Source organism: Anomaloglossus baeobatrachus, chromosome 9, assembly GCF_048569485.1.
Source record: "Anomaloglossus baeobatrachus isolate aAnoBae1 chromosome 9, aAnoBae1.hap1, whole genome shotgun sequence".
Lineage (NCBI taxonomy): Eukaryota > Metazoa > Chordata > Amphibia > Anura > Aromobatidae > Anomaloglossus > Anomaloglossus baeobatrachus.
The window spans coordinates 13,725,988-13,749,463 of record NC_134361.1 but is presented as its reverse complement, the minus strand read 5'-3'; the positions used below and the strand labels follow the sequence as shown (position 1 = coordinate 13,749,463).

General features: G+C 56.0%; 1 long non-coding RNA gene across 1 annotated transcript in view; it reads left to right on the top strand.

Annotated features, from left to right (window-relative positions):
• Window positions 1-22,186, top strand: part of LOC142250247 (uncharacterized) — a 24,626-nt gene extending 2,440 nt beyond the window's left edge. The window contains exons 2-3 of the long non-coding RNA XR_012725163.1: window positions 10,119-10,339; window positions 22,065-22,186. This is a non-coding gene — a long non-coding RNA (uncharacterized LOC142250247). The remainder of the gene's footprint in view (window positions 1-10,118; window positions 10,340-22,064) is intronic.
• The last annotated feature ends 1,290 nt before the right edge of the window (window positions 22,187-23,476 follow it).

Sequence of the window (23,476 nt, the reverse complement as noted above, 5' to 3'; positions counted from 1 at the left end):
GTGATGGGGCAGGAAGGCTGTGGAGCGGGGGACCGGGAAGCCTGGCACGGGAGCGGCGGAGCGTAACCTGGGAGCGGGGAAGCGTGGCAGGGGAGCCGGTGAGCAAGGCAGGGGAGCCGGGGAGCATGGCAGGGGAGCCGGGGAGCATGGCAGAGGAACCGGGAAGCGTGACAGTACCCCCTCCCCAACGCCGCCCTCCCCGCAACCGGAACAGGAAGGCACGTATCAGAGGAGTACCCACATTCTCCCGGGGTTCCCAGGACCTATCCTCAGGACCATACCCAGCCCAGTCCACCAAGAAGAACCGTCGGCCCCGCACGGTCTTCATGGCCACGATATCCCTTACCGCATAGATGTCATCATCAGCAATAGGAGGAGGAGCAGAACTGGCAACAGTGGAGAAGGGACCAAGGACAACCGGCTTGAGCAGGGAGACGTGGAAGGAGTTGGGTATCCTCATCGTGGCCGGGAGCTGTAGCTTGTAGGAGACCTCATTGATCTTGCTGAGGACTTTAAACGGTCCGATGTAGCGAGGACCCAGCTTGTACGATGGTAGCTTCAATCGGACATATTTGGAAGCAAGCCAGACCAGATCTCCTGGGGAGAAACACGGAGGATCCAGACGCCTCTTGTCCGCGTGTCTCTTCATCCGCAGGGAAGCACGTCCAAGGGACGTCTTGACAGAGTCCCAAATAGTTGCAAAGTCACGGACTACAGCATCAGCAGCAGGGACATCCGAGGAAGAGGATACAGGTAATGGGATGGAAGGCTGAAGTCCGTAAACTACATGGAAGGGAGAGCTGGAGGAGGACTCACTGACGTGGTGGTTATGGGAGAATTCAGCCCAAGGAAGAAGCGTGGACCAGTCGTCGTGATGGGTATTAACGTAGTGACGCAAGAAGGAGGTCAGGATCTGATTGACTCGTTCCACTTGGCCATTCGACTTAGGATGGTAGGCTGAAGAAAAGTCCAGAGCCACTCCCAGATGTTTGCAGAGAGCCCTCCAGAAGCGGGAGGTAAACTGAGTTCCTCTGTCGGACACAATGTGTGATGGAAAGCCATGCAAGCGGAAGATGTGCTGTATGTAAGCGTCAGCGAGTTCCTGGGCAGAGGGCAATCCAGCCATAGGGACGAAATGAGCCATTTTGGAGAACCGATCCACCACGACCCATATGACTGTGTGTCCGGCGGACAAGGGTAAGTCTGTAATAAAGTCCATAGCAATGTGTTGCCACGGAACGGAGGGAATTGGCAGAGGCAGAAGGCGACCATATGGCAGGTGTTTGGGCGTCTTATTCCTGGCACAAGAGGAGCAGGCTGAGACAAAAGAAGCGACGTCCGTGCGAAGGGATGGCCACCAGTAGTGACGTACAATTGTACTCCATGTTCTCTTCTGACCAGCATGGCCAGCTATTTTCGAGGCATGACCCCAGTGCAACACTTTTTGCCTGTCAGTCTCAGAGACATAGGTCTTCCCGGGCGGTATCTGGGCCAGGGTGACAGGGGCCACCGGAATGATGTTACTTGGGCAGATGATGGGCTGGGATGTCTCCTCCTCCTGTTCCACGGGCATGAATGACCTGGACAATTCATCTGCTCGCACATTCTTATCCGCGGGCCGAAAATGGAGCTGAAAATCGAACCTGGCAAAGAACAAGGACCACCTGGCTTGTCGTGGGTTCAGTCGCTGAGCAGACCGCAGGTATTCCAGGTTCTTGTGGTCCGTGTAAATGATCACGGGGTACACTGCTCCCTCCAGAAGGTAGCGCCACTCCTCCAGAGCCAGTTTGACTGCTAATAGCTCTCGGTCACCGATGGTGTAGTTGCGTTCAGGCGCTGAGAAGCTCTTGGAGTAGAAACCGCAAGTAACCATCTTCCCAGAGGAGGACTTCTGCATGAGCACTGCTCCGGCTCCCGAGGAGGAGGCATCCACCTCCAAGGCGAACTGTCGGTTTAAGTCAGGACGGTGGAGCACAGGAGAGGAAGCAAACGCCTGTTTCAGGGAGCCAAACGCGGCGTCGGCCGCAGGTGACCAGTCCTTTGGATTAGCCCCCTTCTTGGTCAAGGCGGAGAGAGGCGCAGTCAGGGCAGAGAAGTGAGGGATGAACTGACGGTAATAGTTCGCAAATCCAAGAAACCGTTGGATTGCCTTCAGTCCGGAAGGAGGGGGCCAGTTGAGAATGGAAGAGACCTTCTCTGGGTCCATCTGCAGACCGGTATCGGAGATTATGTAACCCAGGAAGGGAAGAGAGGACTGCTCGAAGACACACTTCTCGTACTTGGCGTACAGACGATTCTCTCTCAGTCTTTGTAGTACCAGCTGCACGTTCTCTCTGTGGGTCTGGAGGTCCGGAGAGAAGACCAGGATGTCATCCAGATACACCACCACACAGACATAGAGAAGGTCCCAGAACACGTCGTTCACCAATTCTTGAAAGACTGCTGGTGCGTTACACAGGCCGAAGGGCATCACACAGTATTCGTAGTGCCCATCGCGAGTATTGAATGCGGTCTTCCATTCGTCCCCAGAGCGGATGCGGACCAGGTTGTAGGCACCCCGAAGATCCAACTTGGTAAACACACGAGCTCCTCTAAGCCGATCAAACAATTCGGGGATGAGCGGCAGGGGGTATTTTTTTTTTACGGTGATTTGGTTTAATCCCCGGTAGTCAATGCATGGCGTAGATCGCCCTCTTTCTTCTTAACGAAGAAGAAGCCTGCTCCAGCAGGAGAGGAGGAGCTCCGGATGAATCCCCTTGCCAGGTTCTCAGTGATGTAGGCAGACATGGCCCTTGTTTCAGCAGGAGACAAAGGATATATCCGTCCTCGAGGTGGTGTAGTTCCCGGGAGTAGGTCGATGGCACAGTCGTAAGGACGATGTGGCGGCAGTACCTCTGACTCCTTTTTATCAAAGACGTCCGCGTAGGACCAGTAGGCCGAAGGCAGTCCTGGTAGGGACTCCGGAACCGGAGGTCGTCGGATGGGCTGTATGGACTTCAGGCAGTTCTCGTGGCAAGAGGAGCCCCATCGGGTAATTTCACCAGTACGCCAGCTGACCGACGGTTCGTGTGTCCGTAACCAGGGGAGTCCCAGCAGGATTTGATGAGACATGTGTGGGAGGACGTAGAGAGTGATGTTCTCGGTGTGCAGGGCACCGATACGTAGTCCTACGGGCTTGGTGATCCACGAGATGGTGTCAGAGAGGGGTCTCCATCTACAGAGGCAATCACGAGGGGTTTGTCGAGTGGAGTAACCGGCACCTGGTACTTGTCCACCGTGGCCTGCTGGATGAAATTGCCTGCTGCCCCGGAATCGAGGTACGCCTCGGCCGTGAACCGCGTCTCTCCCATTGTCACTTGAACGGTCCACGTAACCGGGTCTGAGAGAGTCCCAGCACCTACGGTGGCCTCTCCTACCAACCCTAGGCTTTGGAGTTTCCCGGCCTCTCTGGACAGGAACGTAGCAGGTGTGTGCCCTCTCCGCAGTAGAAGCAGAGACCCTTAGCGAGCCGTTCTGCTCGGCGTTGTTCGGACTGCCTCAGACGGTCAATCTGCATGGGTTCATGGACAGAGATGCCAGACGATGCCGACTGAGGTACGATGGGCTTCTGCGGAGGAGAGGAATGCCGTATCGGACGTCTCTCGCGGGACACCTCTTTGGATCGTTCCTGGAATCTGAGGTCCACGGGGTGGCTAATGCAATTAGGGCATCCAGGGTGGAAGGAACATCACGGCCTGCCAGCTCGTCCTTAATACGACTGGAGAGTCCTTCCCAGAAGGCGGCGGTGAGGGCTTCATTGTTCCACCCCAATTCTGAGGCCAAGGTGCGAAAGCGGATGGCATACTGCCCCACCGTCAGGGTCCCCTAACGTAGCCTGAGGAGTGATGAGGCGGATGCGGCGGCACGTCCGGGTTCATCAAAGGTGGTTCTAAACGCCTGAAGGAAGTCCTGGATGTTCGCAGTTACAGGGTCCTCCTTCTCCCACAAGGGGTTCATCCAGGCCAGTGCCTCACCCTCCAGATGGGACATCACAAACGCCACCTTGGCTTGGTCGGAGGCAAACAGGTGCGGAAGCAGCTTAAAGTGGAGGGAGCACTGATTTAAGAATCCTCTGCAGGTCTTGGGATCTCCGGCATAGCGGGGTGGAGAGGCCAAGCGGAGTTTAGAAGCTTCCAAGGTAGCCGCTACGGGAACTGTGGCCGTGGCCTGTACGGTAGTAGCCTGAGATGCCAGGGACGTGGCAGTTGCTTGCAGCGTGTTCAGGCGGTTATCCACCGAGGACATGAAGGCCAGCATGCGGGACTGGGTCTCGCGCTGTCGTCCGAGTTCCTGCTGCAAGTTGCCCAGCTGGGCCGCTAGTGCTTCGGCGGGATCCATGGCCTGTTCTTACTGTTAGGACCAGGAGGACGGGTAGGCCCAGGAGGTGGATCCACTGGGCTGAACACCTCACCGAGGGCAAGGTGCCCGGTAGCCGGAGCACTACAGGTAGCAGGACAGTCCGTTCAGAGGAGTGGAGTGAAGAAGTCCCTGGGACCACGGAGTCTCTGAAGGTAGTCCGGGTGACGGAGCTCAGGTTCGGAGGCCGAGATGACGTCAGGCAGAATCCGGAACCAACGGAGCGAGGAGGTGAGTCACCACACGGATCCAGGGATCGGAGATGGTAGGGACTGACGGGATGGCAGGCAGTCACCGTTCGGGGTTCGGGAGTCGTCAGGACCGGTTGGCGAGACGGGGGCGACTCTACAAGACAGATAGGTAAGTATGGCACAAGACACAAGGAGACCTGACTCCTAGCTTAGCAAACACGAAGAACAGGCCCCGCCCACTTGGAAATGATCCCCCTATATACCCTGTACCTGATTCTTCAATATCCTGTTGGAGGACACTGGCCCTTTAAGAGAGGGTCAATGACCGCGCGCGCGCCCTAATGCGCATGCGCGAGGCCCGGGTGCCAGAAGCCAGAGCAGGGAGCGGTGCACAGGAGGCAGGAGTGCCGGGCTGGCTCAGCGTTACCGATGGGCGCCGGGAGCGGGGACCGGGCTGCCTGGGGACCGCAGGTGGTGGGGCATGAAGGCTGTGGAGCGGGGGACCGGGAAGCCTGGCACGGGAGCGGCGGAGCGTAACCTGGGCGCGGGGAAGCGTAGCAGGGGAGCCGGTGAGCAAGGCAGGGGAGCCGGGGAGCATGGCAGGGGAGCCGGGGAGCATGGCAGAGGAACCGGGGAGCGTGACACATGCTGCCCCCTCCTCAGTGTCCCATGCATGCTGCCCCCTCCTCACAATGTCCCATGCATGCTTTCCCCTCCTCACAATGTCCCATGCATGCTTCCCCCTCCTCACAGTGTCCCATGCATGCTGCCCCCTCCTCACAATGTCCCATACATGCTGCCCCCTCCTCACAATGTCCCATGCATTCTGCCCCCTCCTCCCAATGTCCCATGCATGCTGCCCCCTCCTCACAGTGTCCCATGCATGCTGCTCCCTCCTCACAATGTCCCATGCATGCTGCCCCCTCCTCACAATGTCCCATGCATGCTGCCCCCTCCTCACAGTGTCCCATGCATGCTGCTCCCTCCTCACAATGTCCCATGCATGCTGTCCCACCTCACAATGTCCCATGCATGTTGCCCCTCCTCCCAATGTCCCATGCATGCTGCTCCCTCCTCACAGTTTCCCATGCATGCTGCCCCCTCCTCACAATGTCCCATGCATGCTGCCCCCCTCCTCACAATGTCCCATGTGTGCTGCCCCCTCCTCACAATGTCCCATGCGTGCTGCCCCCTCCTCACAATGTCCCATGCATGCTGCCCCCTCCTCACAATGTCCCATGCATGCTTCCCCCTCCTCACAATGTCCCATGCATGCTTCCCCGTCCTCACAATGTCCCATGCATGCTGCCCCCTCCTCACAATGTCTCATGCATGCTGCCCCCTCCTCACAATGTCCCATGCATGCTGCTCCCTCCTCACAATGTCTCATGCATGCTGCCCCCTCCTCACAATGTCCCATGCATACTGCTCCCTCCTCACAGTTTCCCATGCATGCTGTTCCCTCCTCACAATGTCCCATGCATGCTGCCCCCTCCTCACAATGTCTCATGCATGCTGCCCCCTCCTCAGTGTCCCGTGCATGCTGCCCCTCTCCATGAGATCCTAATGCTGCCTTCCTCTTTTCCGTAATGACACCTCCATGCTGCCCCATTCATCATACTAAGACCACCACACTAACGCTTATGCTGAGACACCCCCCCCCCCCACACACACACACTACCCCACTCTTGATATTGACTCCCCTACATTGCTCCACTCCATACTGAGCCCACGCATGCTGCCCCTTCTCCATAATGAGCTACCAATGCTGCCCCCCCACTCATTCTGAGTCCTTACACTCCCCCGCCATCGATTTTGTCATTGCACTATCCCTCAACCCTTGTCCTCTGTCTAGGATTGGCCCCTCTCTCCCATTCCCCCAGCAGCAGCCGCTCTCCCCCGCCTTCACCAGCGGCCTCTCCCCCAGCATCAGCCTCTCTCCCCCCAGCCCCCCCAGCATCAACCTCTCTCCCCCCAGCGTCCCCCAGCTTCAGCCTCTCTCCCCCCAGCCTCCCCCAGCTTCAGCCTCTCTCCCCCCAGCTTCCCCCAGCATCAGCCTCTCTCCCCCCAGCTTCCCCCAGCATCAGCCTCTCTCCCCCAGCTTCCCCCAGCATCAGCCTCTCTCCCCCAGCTTCCCCCAGCATCAGCCTCTCTCCCCCAGCTTCCCCCAGCATCAGCCTCTCTGCCCCCAGCATCAGCCTCTCTGCCCCCAGCATCAGCCTCTCTTCTCCCAGTCTCCCCCAGCATCAGCCTCACTCCTCCCAGCCTCCCCCAGCATCAGCCCCCCCCCAGCATCAGCCTCCACCCTCCCAGCCTCCCCCAGCATCAGCCTCCCCCCCTCACAGCCTCTCCCAGTATCAGCCTCCCCCAGCATCAGCCTCTCTCCCCCCAGCCCCCCCCAGCATCAACCTCTCTCCCCCCAGCGTCCCCCAGCTTCAGCCTCTCTCCCCCCAGCCTCCCCCAGCTTCAGCCTCTCTCCCCCAGCTTCCCCCAGCATCAGCCTCTCTCCCCCAGCTTCCCTCAGCATCAGCCTCTCTCCCCCAGCTTCCCCCAGCATCAGCCTCTCTCCCCCAGCTTCCCCCAGCATCAACCTCTCTGCCCCCAGCATCAGCCTCTCTTCTCCCAGCCTCCCCCAGCATCAGCCTCACTCCTCCCAGCCTCCCCCAGCATCAGCCCCCCCAGCATCAGCCTCCCCCAGCATCAGCCTCCCCCCTCCCAGCCTCCCCCCTCACAGCCTCTCCCAGTATCAGCCTCCCCCAGCATCAGCCTCTCTCCTCCCAGCCTCCCCCCAGCATCAGCCTCTCTTCTCCCAGCCTCCCCCAGCATCAGCCTCTCTCCTCCCAGCCTCCCCCAGCATCAGCCTCCCCCTCCCAGCCTCCTCCAGCATCAGCCTCCCCCAGCATCAGCCTCTCTCCTCCCAGCCTCCCCCAGCATCAGCCTCCCTCAGCATCAGCCTCCCTCCTCCCAGCCTCCCCCAGCATCAGCCTCCCCCCTCCCCGCCTCCCCCAGCAAAAGCCTCCCCCCTCCTAGCCTCCCCCAGCATCAGCCTCTCTCCTCCCAGCCTCCCCCAGCATCAGCCTCCCTCAGCATCAACCTCTCTCCTCCAAGCCTGCCGCAGCATCAGCCTCTCCCAGCATCAGCCTCTCTCCTCCCAGCCTCCCCCAGCATCAGCCTCCCTCAGCATCAGCCTCCCTCCTCCCAGCCTCCCCCAGCATCAGCCTCCCCCCTCCTAGCCTCCCCCAGTATCAGCCTCTCTCCTCCCAGCCTCCCCCAGCATCAGCCTCCCTCAGCATCAGCCTCTCTCCTCCGAGCCTCCCGCAGCATCAGCCTCTCCCAGCATCAGCCTCCCTCAGCATCAGCCTCTTTCCTCCCAGCCTCCCCCAGCATCAGCCTCCCTCAGCATCAGCCTCCCTCCTCCCAGCCTCCCCCAGCATCAGCCTCTCTCCTCCCAGCCTCCCCCCTCCCAGCCTCCCTCCTCCCAGCCTCCCATCAGCCTCCCTCCTCCCAGCCTCCCCCAGCATCAGCCTCCCCCAGCACCAGCCTCTCTCCTCCCAGCCTCCCCCAGCATCAGCCTCTCTCCTCCCAAACTCTCCCAGCATCAGCCTCCCCCAGCATCAGCCTCTCTCCTCCCAGCCTCCCCCTCTCTCCTTCCAGCCTCCCCCAGCATCAGCCTCCCTCAGCATCAGCCTCTCTCCTCCCAGCCTCCCCCAGCATCAGCCTCCCTCAGCATCAGCCTCCCTCCTCCCAGCCTCCCCCAGCATCAGCCTCCCCCAGAATCAGCCTCTCTCCTCCCAGCCTCCCCCAGCATCAGCCTCTCTCCTCCCAGCCTCCCCCAGCATCAGCCTCTCTCTTCCCAGCCTCCCCCAGCATCAGCCTCCCTCAGCATCAGCCTCCCTCAGCATCAGCCTCCCTCCTCCCAGCCTCCCCCAGCATCAGCCTCCCTCAGCATCAGCCTCCCTCCTCCCAGCCTCCCCCAGCATCAGCCTCTCTCCTCCCAGCCTCCCCCCTCCCAGCCTCCCTCCTCCCAGCCTCCCATCAGCCTCCCTCCTCCCAGCCTCCCCCAGCATCAGCCTCCCCCAGCACCAGCCTCTCTCCTCCCAGCCTCCCCCAGCATCAGCCTCTCTCCTCCCAAACTCTCCCAGCATCAGCCTCCCCCAGCATCAGCCTCTCTCCTCCCAGCCTCCCCCTCTCTCCTCCCAGCCTCCCCCAGCATCAGCCTCCCTCAGCATCAGCCTCTCTCCTCCCAGCCTCCCCCAGCATCAGCCTCCCTCAGCATCATCCTCCCTCCTCCCAGCCTCCCCCAGCATCAGCCTCCCCCAGAATCAGCCTCTCTCCTCCCAGCCTCCCCCAGCATCAGCCTCTCTCCTCCCAGCCTCCCCCAGCATCAGCCTCTCTCTTCCCAGCCTCCCCCAGCATCAGCCTCCCTCAGCATCAGCCTCCCTCCTCCCAGCCTCCCCCAGCGTCAGCTTCCCCCCATCCCAGTCTTCCGCAACATCAGCCTCCCCCCTCCCAGCCTCCCCCAGCATCATACTCTCTCCTCCCAGCCTCCCCCAGTATCAGCTTCTCTTCCCCCAAGTCTCCCCCAGTATCAGCCTCTCTCCTCCCACCCCATACGCAGATCTCCAGTCTGCATTAGAGACACCCCCATGCTCCTTATGAATCTTCAGCTCTTTGAGCACTTACCTGCTCCACGACCCGCCGTCATCTTCCTGGCTCACGTGAGTATCCTCTTCTGACACCGGCTTCCATCGCGGCATCCTCTGCGGCGTCCTGCTGTGAGCTCTACATGTGAAATCCACACAGAATTGGACGCAGCACAGAGGAAGGAGCTGATTGGAGCGCCTGTGACCCCGGAAGTGCAGGCGCCGGCAGTTCCGGGGTCAATCAGCTCTCTGTGCCCGGCCGCCGCAGTTTGTCTGCATTCGCGTCTTAATTGATGCGGATACAAATAAATAAAGGTGCGCCTCTCCCCCCTCCCCCCTCCGAAAATACAGCGGATTTAATGAATGTGTAAAAAAAAAATATTTTTTTTTTTTTTACTGCTAGAAGGTGCCGCCCCCTGCATCCTGCCGCCCTAGGCACGGGACCACGGGTGCCTAATGGAAAATACGTCCATGGGTGGTACCGTACATTGTGGGGCTATCATACCACATGGGGAGACATCATATTGCTAATGAAGGACTGGTCAGGATCCTGGTCTTAGTGTAATAAGAGTCGCAGCACAGTCCCCAGCGGAGCGTCTGGAGTAACAGGAGGGCAATAATTTGGCCAGAATTCATCGCCGTTAGTAATAACCCATGGAACCTCCTCGCTGCAATGTTTATCCGCAGTTTTATTTCATTCCACTAGCAGAATGTTCCAGCGTTTTACTCCATGGGGCATCGGCTGCAGCAAATGAACAGATAACTCACATTTTCATACGTTCTTCACTTTTTAACGTCTTTTTGCCTTTTCCAGAAAGAGAATGAATAATGGCGTTATTACTGCAGCAGCGCAGACTTTGAACTCTTATTTCTTACCCTGTGGCTGCAGAAGATTAAAGCTCTACAGGCCGCAGTCCCAGCGTAGGATGAAGCCGCACGCTAACAGAAGAACGCAGGATCCCGAGGAAGCGGCCACGAGAGTGCACAAAGTGATATTGTTCTAGTTACTGGAGATATTGCGGTACAAGAGCCAAATAGGAAGAAATCACGGAGTTAAAGGGAAAGCGTTCCCCTCTCCACGGTCATAGAATAACATGGATCACTCTGCAGGTCTTCCTGATCTTTAGATTGCATGTATCTGCCATCGCTTTCTTGAGGGAACGGTCACCTCATTTCTCTATATAAAACTGCCCCAATATCTAGTTGATACAATGTGCAGCACTAGCTGCTGCTCTCACACAAGGTCCCCAGTTTCATTTAAAAAACTACAATCATTAGAGACCGTTCCTTTCAGTCTCTGGGGCGGCGCTTTGTAGTGTTTCCGTCACAGTCAGTGTCCGTGCTCCAGAGCCTGAGCACATATGAATGTGGACATACATCCAGATACAGATCACATGGGCGTGAGCTGGGGGGCGGTGCGCATGTGTGGGGAGCTGAGAGGAGTGCGCATGTGTGGGGAGCTGGGGGCAGTGTCCATGTGTGGGGAGCTGAGGGGCGGTGCGCATGTGTGGGGAGCTGAGGGGCGGTGCGCATGTGTGGGGAGCTGAGGGGCGGTGCGCATGTGTGGGGAGCTGAGGGGCGGTGCGCATGTGTGGGGAGCTGAGGGGCGGTGCGCATGTGTGGGGAGCTGAGGGGCGGTGCGCATGTGTGGGGAGCTGAGGGGCGGTGCGCATGTGTGGGGAGCTGAGAGGGGTGCGCATGTGTGGGGAACTGAGGGGCAGTGTGCATGCGTGGGGAGCTGAGGGGCAGTGCGCATGTGTGGGGAGGTGAGAGGCAGTGTGCATGTGTGGGGAGCTGAGAGGCAGTGTGCATGTGTGGGGAGCTGAGAGGGGTGCGCATGTGTGGGGAACTGAGGGGCAGTGCGCATGCGTGGGGAGCTGAGGGGCAGTGCGCATGCGTGGGGAGGTGAGGGGCAGTGCGCATGTGTGGGGAACTGAGGGGCAGTGTCCATGCGTGGGGAACTGAAGGGCAGTGTCCATGCGTGGGAAGCTGAGAGGCAGTGCGCATGTGTGGGGAGCTGAGGGGCGGTGCGCATGTGTGGGGAGCTGAGGGGCAGTGCGCATGTGTGGGGAGCTGAGGGGCAGTGCGCATGTGTGGGGAACTGAGGGGCAGTGTCCATGCGTGGGGAACTGAAGGGCAGTGTCCATGCGTGGGGAACTGAGGGGCAGTGCGCATGTGTGGGGAACTGAGGGGCGGTGCGCATGTGTGGGGAGCTGAGGGGCAGTGCGCATGTGTGGGGAGCTGAGGGGTAGTGCGCATGCACGGGGAGCTAAGGGGCAGTGCGCATGTGTGGGGAGCTGAGAGGGGTGCGCATGCACGAGGAGTTGAGAGGCAGTGCGCATGTGTGGGGAGCTAAGAGGGGGTGCGCATGCACGGGGAGCTGAGAGGCAGTGTGCATGTTTGGGGAGCTTAGGGGCAGTGCGCATGTGTGGGAAGCTGGGGCGCAGTGCGCATGTGTGGGGAGGTGAGAGGCAGTGCGTATGTTTGGGGAGCTGAGAGGGGGTGATCATGCGTGGGGAGCTGAGGGGCAGTGCGCATGTGTGGGGAGGTGAGAGGCAGTGTGCATGTGTGGGGAGCTGAGAGGGGTGCGCATGTGTGGGGAGCTGAGGGGCAGTGCGCATAGCTAAGAGGGGGTGCGCATGCATGGGGAGCTGAGGGGCAGTGCGCATGTTTGGGGAGCTTAGGGGCAGTGCGCATGTGTGGGAAGCTGGGGCGCAGTGCGCATTTGTGGGGAGCTAAGAGGCAGTGCGCATGTGTGGGAATCTGAGAGGCAGTGCGCATGTGTGGGGAGCTGAGGGGCAGTGCGCATGTGTGGGGAGCTGAGGGGCAGTGCGCATGAGTGGGGAACTGAGGGGCGGTGCTGTTATGGAAATAACGATCTCAGTCTCCCAAGGATCAGACGTCAGACTTTCTTTGATGAAAGAAAGAAAGGTTTATTGCATATGCAAGAGCTCTGATTGGATCACAGAACTGACTCCATATTGTCGGAGCCACCTTTTTATACAAAATTAAATAGGGAGTTACAAATGATACAGCCAATACAGTAACAGAAATTATTGTTTTAACCAATCACGTAAAGACACTTAATAAAAGAATTGCATCAGGAATATTTGTGCCAAGGATGGCTCGCGCGATTTCATGTCCTCGAAAGTCCGAGGGCAGAGTGACCCGCGTGTTATGGGTCCGGACTGCAGTGTAAATAAGCCATCTTTGTTTAGTGTTCACTTATTAAGCATGTGTGGGGAGCTGAGAGGCAGTGCACGTGTGTGGGAAGCTGAGAGGCAGTGTGCATGTGTGGGGAGCTGAGGGGCAGTGCGCATGTGTGGGGAACTGAGGGGCAGTGCGCATGTGTGGGGAACTGAGGGGCAGTGCGCATGCACGGGGAGCTGAGAGGCAGTGCGCATGTGTGGGGAGCTGAGGGGCAGTGTGCATGTGTGGGGAGCTGAGAGGGGTGCGTGTTACACCTCGTGGCTCTCCTGTGGCAAGGAATGAGACAGTCTCCTTGCCTGCCACGAGTGCTCCTCCTCAGCAGCGCCGAAGGTCTGCCAGACTGCGCAGAGTGCAGGAGAAACCTCCTCAGAGAGGCAGCACAAGGGTGACACCTAGTGGTACTCCTGTTGCAAGAAATGAGACGGTCTCCCATTCCTTTCCTGCCGCAGCTCCTCCTGCTCAGCAGCCTCGAAGGTCTGTGAGGTTGCGCAATGTGCAGAGGTTTGCTGCTCAGGGAAGCAGTGAGACTCCCGTTATCTCTACACATTGTGAGACCGAGGATCCCGCCTCTATTTCCCAGAGGCAGGAGGGTGAGCATGTGCTATGCTTGGTGGATCCTGATTCGCCCACTGACGTCACACGGCCTGATGACAAAGCTGGTGACGTGGTGAATCCTGACTGGCCAGGCTGGGATGTCGTGGATCCTGATTGGGTCAAGTCCGTCATCTCCGCCTCGCGCCCGCCCTTGGCTGGAGCTACACCTCCTTAAAAGCTCCTCCTGCCATCATGGCGGCGCGCGACCGTCCTTCTATGTTTGGATGTCTGGCAGCGTGCTGCCACGCCACTGCTCAGGCATTATCTTCCTCTGTGGGCTTGGCCCTTGCTGCTTAGGCAGCCCCTGGTTTGCAGGCCGTGTCCCTGCCTTGCTGCTCCGGCAGTAGCTCCTTCTACAGGCCGTGTTCCTGTCCCAGGTGAGCTCCTCGAGTCTCCACTGGACTCACCTGGTTATTGAAAGCACACGTGCGTGGGCACCTCTGTGCTACCCTCGTGCCATATTCTCGTGACTTCCACTGGCACACGTGCGTGGGCACCTCTGTGCTTCCCCGTGCAACAGGTACACCGAGCCGTGTGATCCCTGCCATACAACCCACACGGGTTAGAGCAGACCGGTGTACATAGATCGTCTGTGACATTCCAGACGATCGCTAGCAGCAACCTGCTCACTCTTCACCCACCATAGCAGCGGTCCCTTACACCGCACAGTGGACCTTGACCGGCGGAAGCTGTCCATTCCCCATCTTGGCACGCTTCCCCGGGTCCCCCTCGTAACATTACGGTCGCGCCAAAGGTCTGGCTATGGCTGAAGAGCAGCAGCAGTTGCTGCGTTATGTGCAGCAGTTGGAATCACGTTTGGCAGCAGTGGAGCAGTCTTCCTCCGACAAGACTGCTCTGACGACAGTCGCCACCCAGGCGGCTACCCAGGCTGTGCTATTGGGCGGAAGGTCTCCTCGCCTTGCGCTTCCAGAGCGCTTTAGCGGGGACAGCTCCGAGTGCCGTGGGTTTATAAACCAAGTTACCACCTACTTAGAGCTGTCCGCGAATCTTTACGCTACCGAGAAGGCGAAGGTAGCCTTCGTCCAGTCCCTGCTCACAGGGAGAGCGCTGAAGTGGTCTACGCCGTTGTGGGAGCGCGGAGATCGGGTGGTGACTAACTTAGCATCTTATCTTGGGGCCATGAGAATGGTGTTCCTCGGGCCTCAAGTCACCCACGACTCCGCGCTGCGCCTCCTACGACTTCGGCAAGGGTCCACTTCAGTCGGGGACTTTGCCGTACACTTTAGGACACTTGCCGCAGAGCTGGACTGGCCCGATAAGGTCCTTGTCCCTGTGTTCTGGGAGGGCCTGGCAGGGTTCGTCAAAGACGCACTGGCCACGCGTGAGGTGCCTGCTACTTTAGAGTCCTTGATTGTGGTTGCCTCTCGCATAGACATCCGCCAGGCGGAGCGGAGGCTCGAGGTCTCTTCAGCACCCACGTCCTCACGGCCTAAAAAGCGTCTGGCTCCCGTCTTCCACCAGACAGGTCTCCCAGCCAGCTCTGTAGGCGACTCCGTGGAGTCAATGGAGGTGTCCAAAGCGGTCTCCTCTACCCCAGGTTCTCGGTCTGGTGTCATCTGCTTTTCCTGTGGGCAGAGGGGACACATAGCTACCCGATGTCCCAAACCGTCGGGAAAAGACAGCGTCTAGTTTCCATCAGAGGGGGGTTCCTAGACGCTGCTTCTCCCTCTAGGTTGACTATCAGCGCCCAGTTGCAGTTTGGCACTACTCTCTTCTCTGCTCTGGCCTGCCTGGACTCAGGCGCTGATGGCAATTTCATTTCGACCTCCCTGGCAACCCGATACTCAGTTCCCCTGGTTCTCTTGCCCAAGCCACTCAGGGTTCGGGTAGTCAACGGGTCCCTACTAGTCGATCCCATCACCCAGATCACCATCCCTCTCAGGATGGATGTACCACCGGGACACCATGAGCAGGTGTCCTTCCTGGTGCTTCCAGGGGGGACGGATGAGATCCTACTGGGCCTCCCCTAGTTGAGACAGCATGCTCCTATACTCAACTGGGCAACAGGGGAGATCTCATCATGGGCAGGATCCTGTAGGGAGCACCTCGTGACTACCGAACCACCCGCTACCATTAGGTCGGTTGGGTTCTCAGGGAATACAGGGGAGCCAGGTTTACCGACACCTTATGAGGCCTACAGGGACGTCTTCTCCAAGAGGGCCGCAGATACCCTTCCTCCCCACCGGCCATACGATTGCCGAATAGACCTGAAGCCAGGCTCCGAGCCCCCTAGGGGCAGAGTGTATCCCCTCTCTGCTCCAGAGACGGAGGCTATGTCCAAATATATTCAGGACAGCCTGGCAAAAGGGTTCATTCGCAAGTCTATTTCACCGGCTGGTGCGGGGTTCTTCTTCGTGCAAAAGAAGGAAGGGGATCTACGCCCCTGTATCGATTACAGGGGATTAAATGCAATCACGATCAAAAACAAATACCCTTTTCCCCTCATTACGGAGTTATTTGATCGACTCCGCGGGGCAAAGATCTTCACGAAGCTGGATCTACGCGGGGCGTATAATCTAGTGCGAGTCCGAGAGGGCGATGAGTGGAAGACCGCCTTCAACACCAGGGACGGTCACTACGAGTATCTCGTAATGCCCTTCGGACTCTGCAATGCCCCCGCCGTATTTCAAGACTTTGTGAATGATGTTTTCCGGGATTTGTATCTTTCCGTGGTTGCATACCTGGATGATATCCTTATCTTCTCCCCCGATCTTGCCACCCATCGGAGGGATGTCATCCGAGTACTTAAGAGGCTCCGCACTCATTCGTTATATGCTAAGCTAGAAAAGTGCGTTTTTGAACGTGAATCCTTGCCGTTCCTGGGGTATATCGTGTCCAGTCAGGGGTTAGCAATGGATCCGGGGAAGTTGGAGACAGTGATGAAATGGCCTGAGCCCCGCTCGCTGAAAGCGATCCAGCGATTCTTGGGGTTTATCAATTATTATCGCCAGTTCATTCCCAACTTCTCGACGGTGGCAGCACCCATCATTGCCCTTACCCGCAAGGGCGCTAATCCCAAAGCATGGACACGGGAAACGGTAGAGGCATTTCACACTCTCAAAACTTACTTCTCCAGAGCTCCCATCCTTCATCGTCCAGACATCTCCAAACCCTTTCTACTAGAGGTAGACGCCTCTTCGGTCGGTGCTGGTGCAGTCCTGTACCAGAAAGACGAACGAGGAAGGAAGCATCCATGTTTCTTTTTCTCCAAAACCTTTTCTCCGGCCGAGAGGAACTACTCCATAGGGGATAGGGAGTTACTGGCGATGAAACTAGCATTCCAGGAATGGCGGCATCTCCTGGAGGGTGCGAAGCATCCATTTGAAGTATTTTCCGACCATAAAAATCTCACATACCTCCAGACAGCACAACGCCTGAACCCAAGGCAGGCCCGTTGGTCCTTGTTCTTCTCCCGGTTCCGCTTTATTATCCGCCACCTGGCCGGTGAGAAGAACGTACGGGCCGATGCCTTGTCACGTTGTATGGTTGTGTTGGAGGAGGATGAGGAGGAGCGTCGTCTTATACTACCCCCGGACAGCTTGAGGATGGTCACTCCCACTTCTTTGGACCAGGTGCCACCTGGCAAGACCCTCGTTCCCCCTGAACTACGGAATGAGGTGCTATCGTGGGCCCATGCCTCCAAGGTCGGGGGTCACTTTGGGGTCAAAAGGACCAGAGACCTTGTGACTAGGCACTATTGGTGGCCGAGACTACCCCAGGACATACAGGAGTATGTGGGAGCCTGTATGTCGTGTGCACGGAATAAGCCGTCCCGGCAGAGACCGGCAGGTCTTCTTCACCCACTGCCAGTGCCGGATCGTCCCTGGGAAGTGGTGGGAATGGACTTCCTGGGAGATCTGCCCAAGTCAGCAGGTCACAAGGTCGTATGGGTCATCACGGATCACTTCTCTAAAATGGTCCACTTGGTGCCTCTCCCACGACTCCCGACGTCACGTGCTCTCGCCACCTTATTCATTAGGCATGTATTTAGGCTGCATGGCATGCCTGACAAGGTGGTGAGCGACCGGGGTCCCCAGTTCGCGTCTCGCTTCTGGAGGGAGCTCTGTAAGCTCCTGCAGATAGAGCTGAACATCTCCTCCGCATACCATCCCGAAACCAATGGACTGGTAGAGAGGACCAATCAGACCTTGGTAACTTACCTCCGCCATTTTATCTCCGCGCACCACGACAACTGGGCTAACCTCCTTCCTTGGGCCAAATTTGCCATTAATAATTTGGTCCATGAATCCTCTGGTCAGACTCCGTTCCTGCTCAATAACGGACAACATCCCAGAATCCCGGTTCCTATGCCCATAACGTCACCCGATCCTAGAGTGGAGGATTGGGCGACCGAGGCCCGGGAGATCTGGGATAACACCCAAGAGGCCCTTAAGAGGGCTAAAGACCGGATGGTGACAACGGCTGATGAGCGCCGCCGCCCTGCACCATCCTTCGCCCCTGGTGACCTAGTGTGGCTGTCCTCTAAGAATGTTAACCTACGGGTACAGGCAGCCAAGTTCGCCCCTAGGTACCTGGGTCCGTTTAAAGTGCTAGAGCAGGTGAACCCGGTGGCATACCGACTCCAGCTCCCTCCACGCTGGGCTATAGCCAACACCTTTCACGTGTCCCTCCTGAAACCCGTACGACTTAATAAGTTCTCGGGGTCCCTGACGCCTCAAACTGACCCCCCGCCCGACGACTCTGAGGTGGCGAAGCTTGTGGAGACAAAAGTTATACGGGGCAGGAGGTACTACCTTGTGGAGTGGGTCGGCCGTGGTCCGGAGCATAGATCCTGGGAATTGGAGGATCATATCCACGCCCCGGGTTTGATAGCGGCCTTTGAGCATGGGCAGGGGGGGGGGCCTAGACGGGGGGGTAATGTTACACCTCGTGGCTCTCCTGTGGCAAGGAATGAGACAGTCTCCTTGCCTGCCACGAGTGCTCCTCCTCAGCAGCGCCGAAGGTCTGCCAGACTGCGCAGAGTGCAGGAGAAACCTCCTCAGAGAGGCAGCACAAGGGTGACACCTAGTGGTACTCCTGTTGCAAGAAATGAGACGGTCTCCCATTCCTTTCCTGCCGCAGCTCCTCCTGCTCAGCAGCCTCGAAGGTCTGTGAGGTTGCGCAATGTGCAGAGGTTTGCTGCTCAGGGAAGCAGTGAGACTCCCGTTATCTCTACACATTGTGAGACCGAGGATCCCGCCTCTATTTCCCAGAGGCAGGAGGGTGAGCATGTGCTATGCTTGGTGGATCCTGATTCGCCCACTGACGTCACACGGCCTGATGACAAAGCTGGTGACGTGGTGAATCCTGACTGGCCAGGCTGGGATGTCGTGGATCCTGATTGGGTCAAGTCCGTCATCTCCGCCTCGCGCCCGCCCTTGGCTGGAGCTACACCTCCTTAAAAGCTCCTCCTGCCATCATGGCGGCGCGCGACCGTCCTTCTATGTTTGGATGTCTGGCAGCGTGCTGCCACGCCACTGCTCAGGCATTATCTTCCTCTGTGGGCTTGGCCCTTGCTGCTTAGGCAGCCCCTGGTTTGCAGGCCGTGTCCCTGCCTTGCTGCTCCGGCAGTAGCTCCTTCTACAGGCCGTGTTCCTGTCCCAGGTGAGCTCCTCGAGTCTCCACTGGACTCACCTGGTTATTGAAAGCACACGTGCGTGGGCACCTCTGTGCTACCCTCGTGCCATATTCTCGTGACTTACACTGGCACACGTGCGTGGGCACCTCTGTGCTTCCCCGTGCAACAGGTACACCGAGCCGTGTGATCCCTGCCATACAACCCACACGGGTTAGAGCAGACCGGTGTACATAGATCGTCTGTGACATTCCAGACGATCGCTAGCAGCAACCTGCTCACTCTTCACCCACCATAGCAGCGGTCCCTTACACCGCACAGTGGACCTTGACCGGCGGAAGCTGTCCATTCCCCATCTTGGCACGCTTCCCCGGGTCCCCCTCGTAACAGGTGCGCATGCATGGGGAGCTGAGGGGCAGTGCGCATGCGTGGGGAGCTGAGAGGCAGTGCGCATGTGTGGGAAGCTGAGAGGCAGTGCGCATGTGTGGGGAGCTGAGGGGCAGTGCGCATGTGTGGGGAGCTGAGGGGCAGTGCGCATGTGTGGGGAGCTGAGGGGCAGTGCGCATGAGTGGGGAACTGAGGGGCGGTGCGCATGTGTGGGGAGCTGAGAAGCAGTGCGCATGTGTGGGAAGCTGAGGGGCAGTGCGCATGTGTGGGGAGCTGAGGGGCAGTGCGCATGTGTGGGGAGCTGAGGGGCAGTGCGCATGTGTGGGGAGCTGAGGGGCAGTGCGCATGTGTGGGGAGCTGAGGGGCAGTGCGCATGTGTGGGGAGCTGAGGGGCAGTGCGCATGTGTGGGGAACTGAGGGGCAGTGCGCATGTGTGGGGAACTGAGGGGCAGTGCGCATGTGTGGGGAACTGAGGGGCAGTGTGCATGTGTGGGGAGCTGCGAGGGGTGCGCATGCACGGGGAGCTGAGAGGCAGTGCGCATGTGTGGGAATCTGGGGCGCAGTGCGCATGTGTGGGGAGCTAAGAGGGGGTGCGCATGCACGGGGAGCTGAGGGGCAGTGCACATGTGTGGGGAGCGGAGTAGATTGCTGTGATTTCGGGCCAGTCATGGCAATCAGACTGCAATGGGTGTGCATAACTTGAAGACGACCGTGACTGACAATGACTGAAACACTACAAAGCGCTGCCCCAGAGACTGAAACAGAAGGTCTGTGCTGCATTCACCTAATGATAAAAAAGTGTCTTTTTAGATAAATTCTGGGAACTTTTGTTTTAGAGCAGCGTGTTAAGCCTGCTTTACACGTTACGATTAATGCCCGCTTTACACGTTACGATATCACATACGATATCGTACGCGATCATACCCGCCCCCATCGTATGTGCGGCACGTTCAATTTGTTGAACGTGCCGCACAAACGATTATTTCCCGTCACACGCACTTACTTTCCATACGACCTCGCTGTGGGCGGCGAACATCCACTTCCTGGAGTGGGAGGGACGTTCGGCGTCACATCGACATCACGCAACAGCCGGCCAATAGAAGAGAAGGGGCGGAGCTGAGCGGGACATAAACATCCCGCCCACCTCCTTCCTTCCGTATTGTGAGCCGGGAGCCGCGGGACGCAGGTAAGATCTGTTCAATGTTCCCATCACACGCTGCGATGTGCGCTGCCCCGGGAACATTAAACAACCTCACGTTCAATTTTTAGCATTTGAACAACGTGCGTGCGATGAACGTTTTAACATTCAATCGCAATCGCACGTCACTGTCACACACTGCAATGTACCTTACGATGCTGGATGTGCGTCACTTACCACGTGACCCCGCCGACACATTGTAAGATACATTGCAGCGTGTAAAGCGGGATTTAGTGATGCACATTGTATCAACAAGATATTGGGGCAGTTTAATAAAGAGAAATGACATCACAGGTTCCCGCTAAAGTCTTATTCTAAATTATGAATTCCTACGTTCCTGTGTAACCAGAGGATTAACCCCATAGTGCTCAGTCTATACAGAAAGAGCAACTCAGCCTGGAGCAAAATAGATTGTAAATCTGACTACAAATATATTTAAAAAAAAATGTAATCAATAATCATTGATACATGAAAGAAACACATTTATCAAGTGGAAAAATTCCAGGTCATGATAGATAAAGGGATAGACAGACAGACAGACAGACAGATAGAGGGATAGATAGATAGAGGGATAGATAGATAGATAGATAGATAGATAGATAGAGGGATAGATAGATAGAGGGATAGATAGATAGATAGAGGGATAGATAGATAGAGGGATAGATAGAGGGATAGATAGATAGAGGGATAGATAAAGGGATAGATAGATAGATAGAGGGATAGATAGATAGATAGATAGATAGATAGATAGATAGAGGGATAGATAGATAGAGGGATAGATAGATAGAGGGATAGATAGAGGGATAGATAGAGGGATAGATAGATAAAGGGATAGATAGATAGATAGATAGAGGGATAGATAGAGGGATAGATAGAGGGATAGACAGAGGGATAGATAGATAAAGGGATAGATAGATAGATAGATAAAGGGATAGATAGATAGATAGAGGGATAGATAAAGGGATAGATAGATAGATAGATAGATAAAGGGATAGATAGAGGGATAGATAGATAGAGGGATAGATAGATAGAGGGATAGATAGATAGATAGATATAGGGATAGATAGATAAAGGGATAGATAGATAGATAAAGGGATAGATAGATAGATAGATAGATAAAGGGATAGATAGATAGATAGATAAATAGATGATAGAGGGATAGAGGGATAGATAGATAGATAGAGGGATAGATAGATAGATAGAGGGATAGATAGATAGAGGGATAGATAGATAGAGGGATAGATAGATGGATAGATAGATGGATAGATAGAGGGATAGATAGAGGGATAGATGGATAGATAGAGGGATAGATAGAGGGATATATAGATAGAGGGATAGATAGATGATAGATAGATAGAGAGATAGATAGAGGGATAGATAGATAGAGGGATAGATAGAGGGATAGATAGATAGATAGAGGGATAGATAGATAGAGGGATAGATAGATAGATGGAGGGATAGATAGATAGATAGATAGATGGAGGGATAGATAGATAGATAGAGGGATAGATAGATGGAGGGATAGATAATGATAGATAGATAGATAGATAGAGGGATAGATAGATGGAGGGATAGATAATGATAGATAGATAGATAGATAGGGGGATAGATGGAGGGATAGATAGGGGGATAAATAGATGGATGATATAGACAGATTTTTATCTGCTGCTTGTGTCTCTGTTTATTTGTACAGATCTCATGTGAATTGCACCTGTAAAGTCAACATTTTGTTCCTGTTACAAAGTCAAAGCTGCTTTTATCCTGCGCTGTCACTGCCGCCGCTGATACTTGAGTGACGCCGCTGATCCAGCATCAGATAGATGTAACCTTGTAACAATTGTCTTTTTCAGACATGATGCAAATTCACTATGGAGACGAGAAGCGTTTACACAATGACGGGAGAGCGGCGCATTCCACCTGCACATGCACAATTCATTGTCCCTGGGAGTGAGTGGTACAACGTTCAGAAACATACCGCAGCACACAACGTGGAGTGATGCCTGATGGGTAAGGGACGGCCGTGGTGATACATTCTGTTCTATAACTCTACAGGCCATAGCGGAGGATTTTTTGTTTTTTTTTGTTTTTTTTTTACATGCTGGTTACACAGGATGAGAAAAGACAGATCCATCCAGCTCAACGTTTTCAATGACAATAATATTATGCAAAGATTGACATTTCAGGTGACTTTTAAAACATGTTGCCCTGTGTGTTCATAGGGAATAACACTGACCATGTTATCACTTTATATCCTACATAGTCACCTATTTTCCCCTCTGCCTATATCTAAATCTTCAGTGGTCTCTGAGCTGGTGGGTAGAGACTAGCTGCTATGATGTCTCCCATACACAGCACACAGACATGAAGGATTCCTGCTCTTGTTTCTCAATTTAGCACATGTACAGAAGCAGCAGCATGGAGGACATTATACAGCAGCAGCATGGAGGATATTATACAGCAGCAACCTGGAGGACATTATATAGCAGCAGCCTGGAGGACATTATACAGCAGCATGGAGGACATTATACAGCAGCAGCATGGAGGACAGTATACAGCAGCAGCATGGAGGACATTATATAGCACATGGAGGACATTATACAGCAGCATGGAGGATATTATACAGCAGCAGCATGGAGGACATTATACAGCAGCAGCATGGAGGACATTATACACCAGCAGCATGGAGGACATTATACACCAGCAGCATGGAGGACATTATACAGCAGCATAGAGGACATTGTACAGCAGCAGCATAGAGGACATTATACAGCAGCATGGAGGACATTATACAGCAGCAGCCTGGAGGACATTATATAGCACATGGAGGACATTATACAGCAGCAGTATGGAGGACATTATACAGCAGCATGGAGGATATTATACAGCAGCAGCAGCAGCAGCATGGAGGACATTATACAGCAGCAGCATGGAGGACATTATACAGCAGCAGCATGGAGGACATTATATAGCACATGGAGGACATTACACAGCAGCAGCATGTAGGACATTATACATCAGCAGCATGGAGGACATTATATAGCACATGGAGGACATTATACAGAAACAGCATGGAGGACATTATACAGCAGCATGGAGGATATTATACAGCAGAAGCAGCATGGAGGGCATTATAAAGCAGCAACCTGGAGGACATTATACAGCAGCAGCATAGAGGACATTATACAGCAGCAAGGAAAAAATTATACAGAAGCATGGAGGACATTATACAGCAGCAGCATGGAGGACATTATACAGCAGCAGC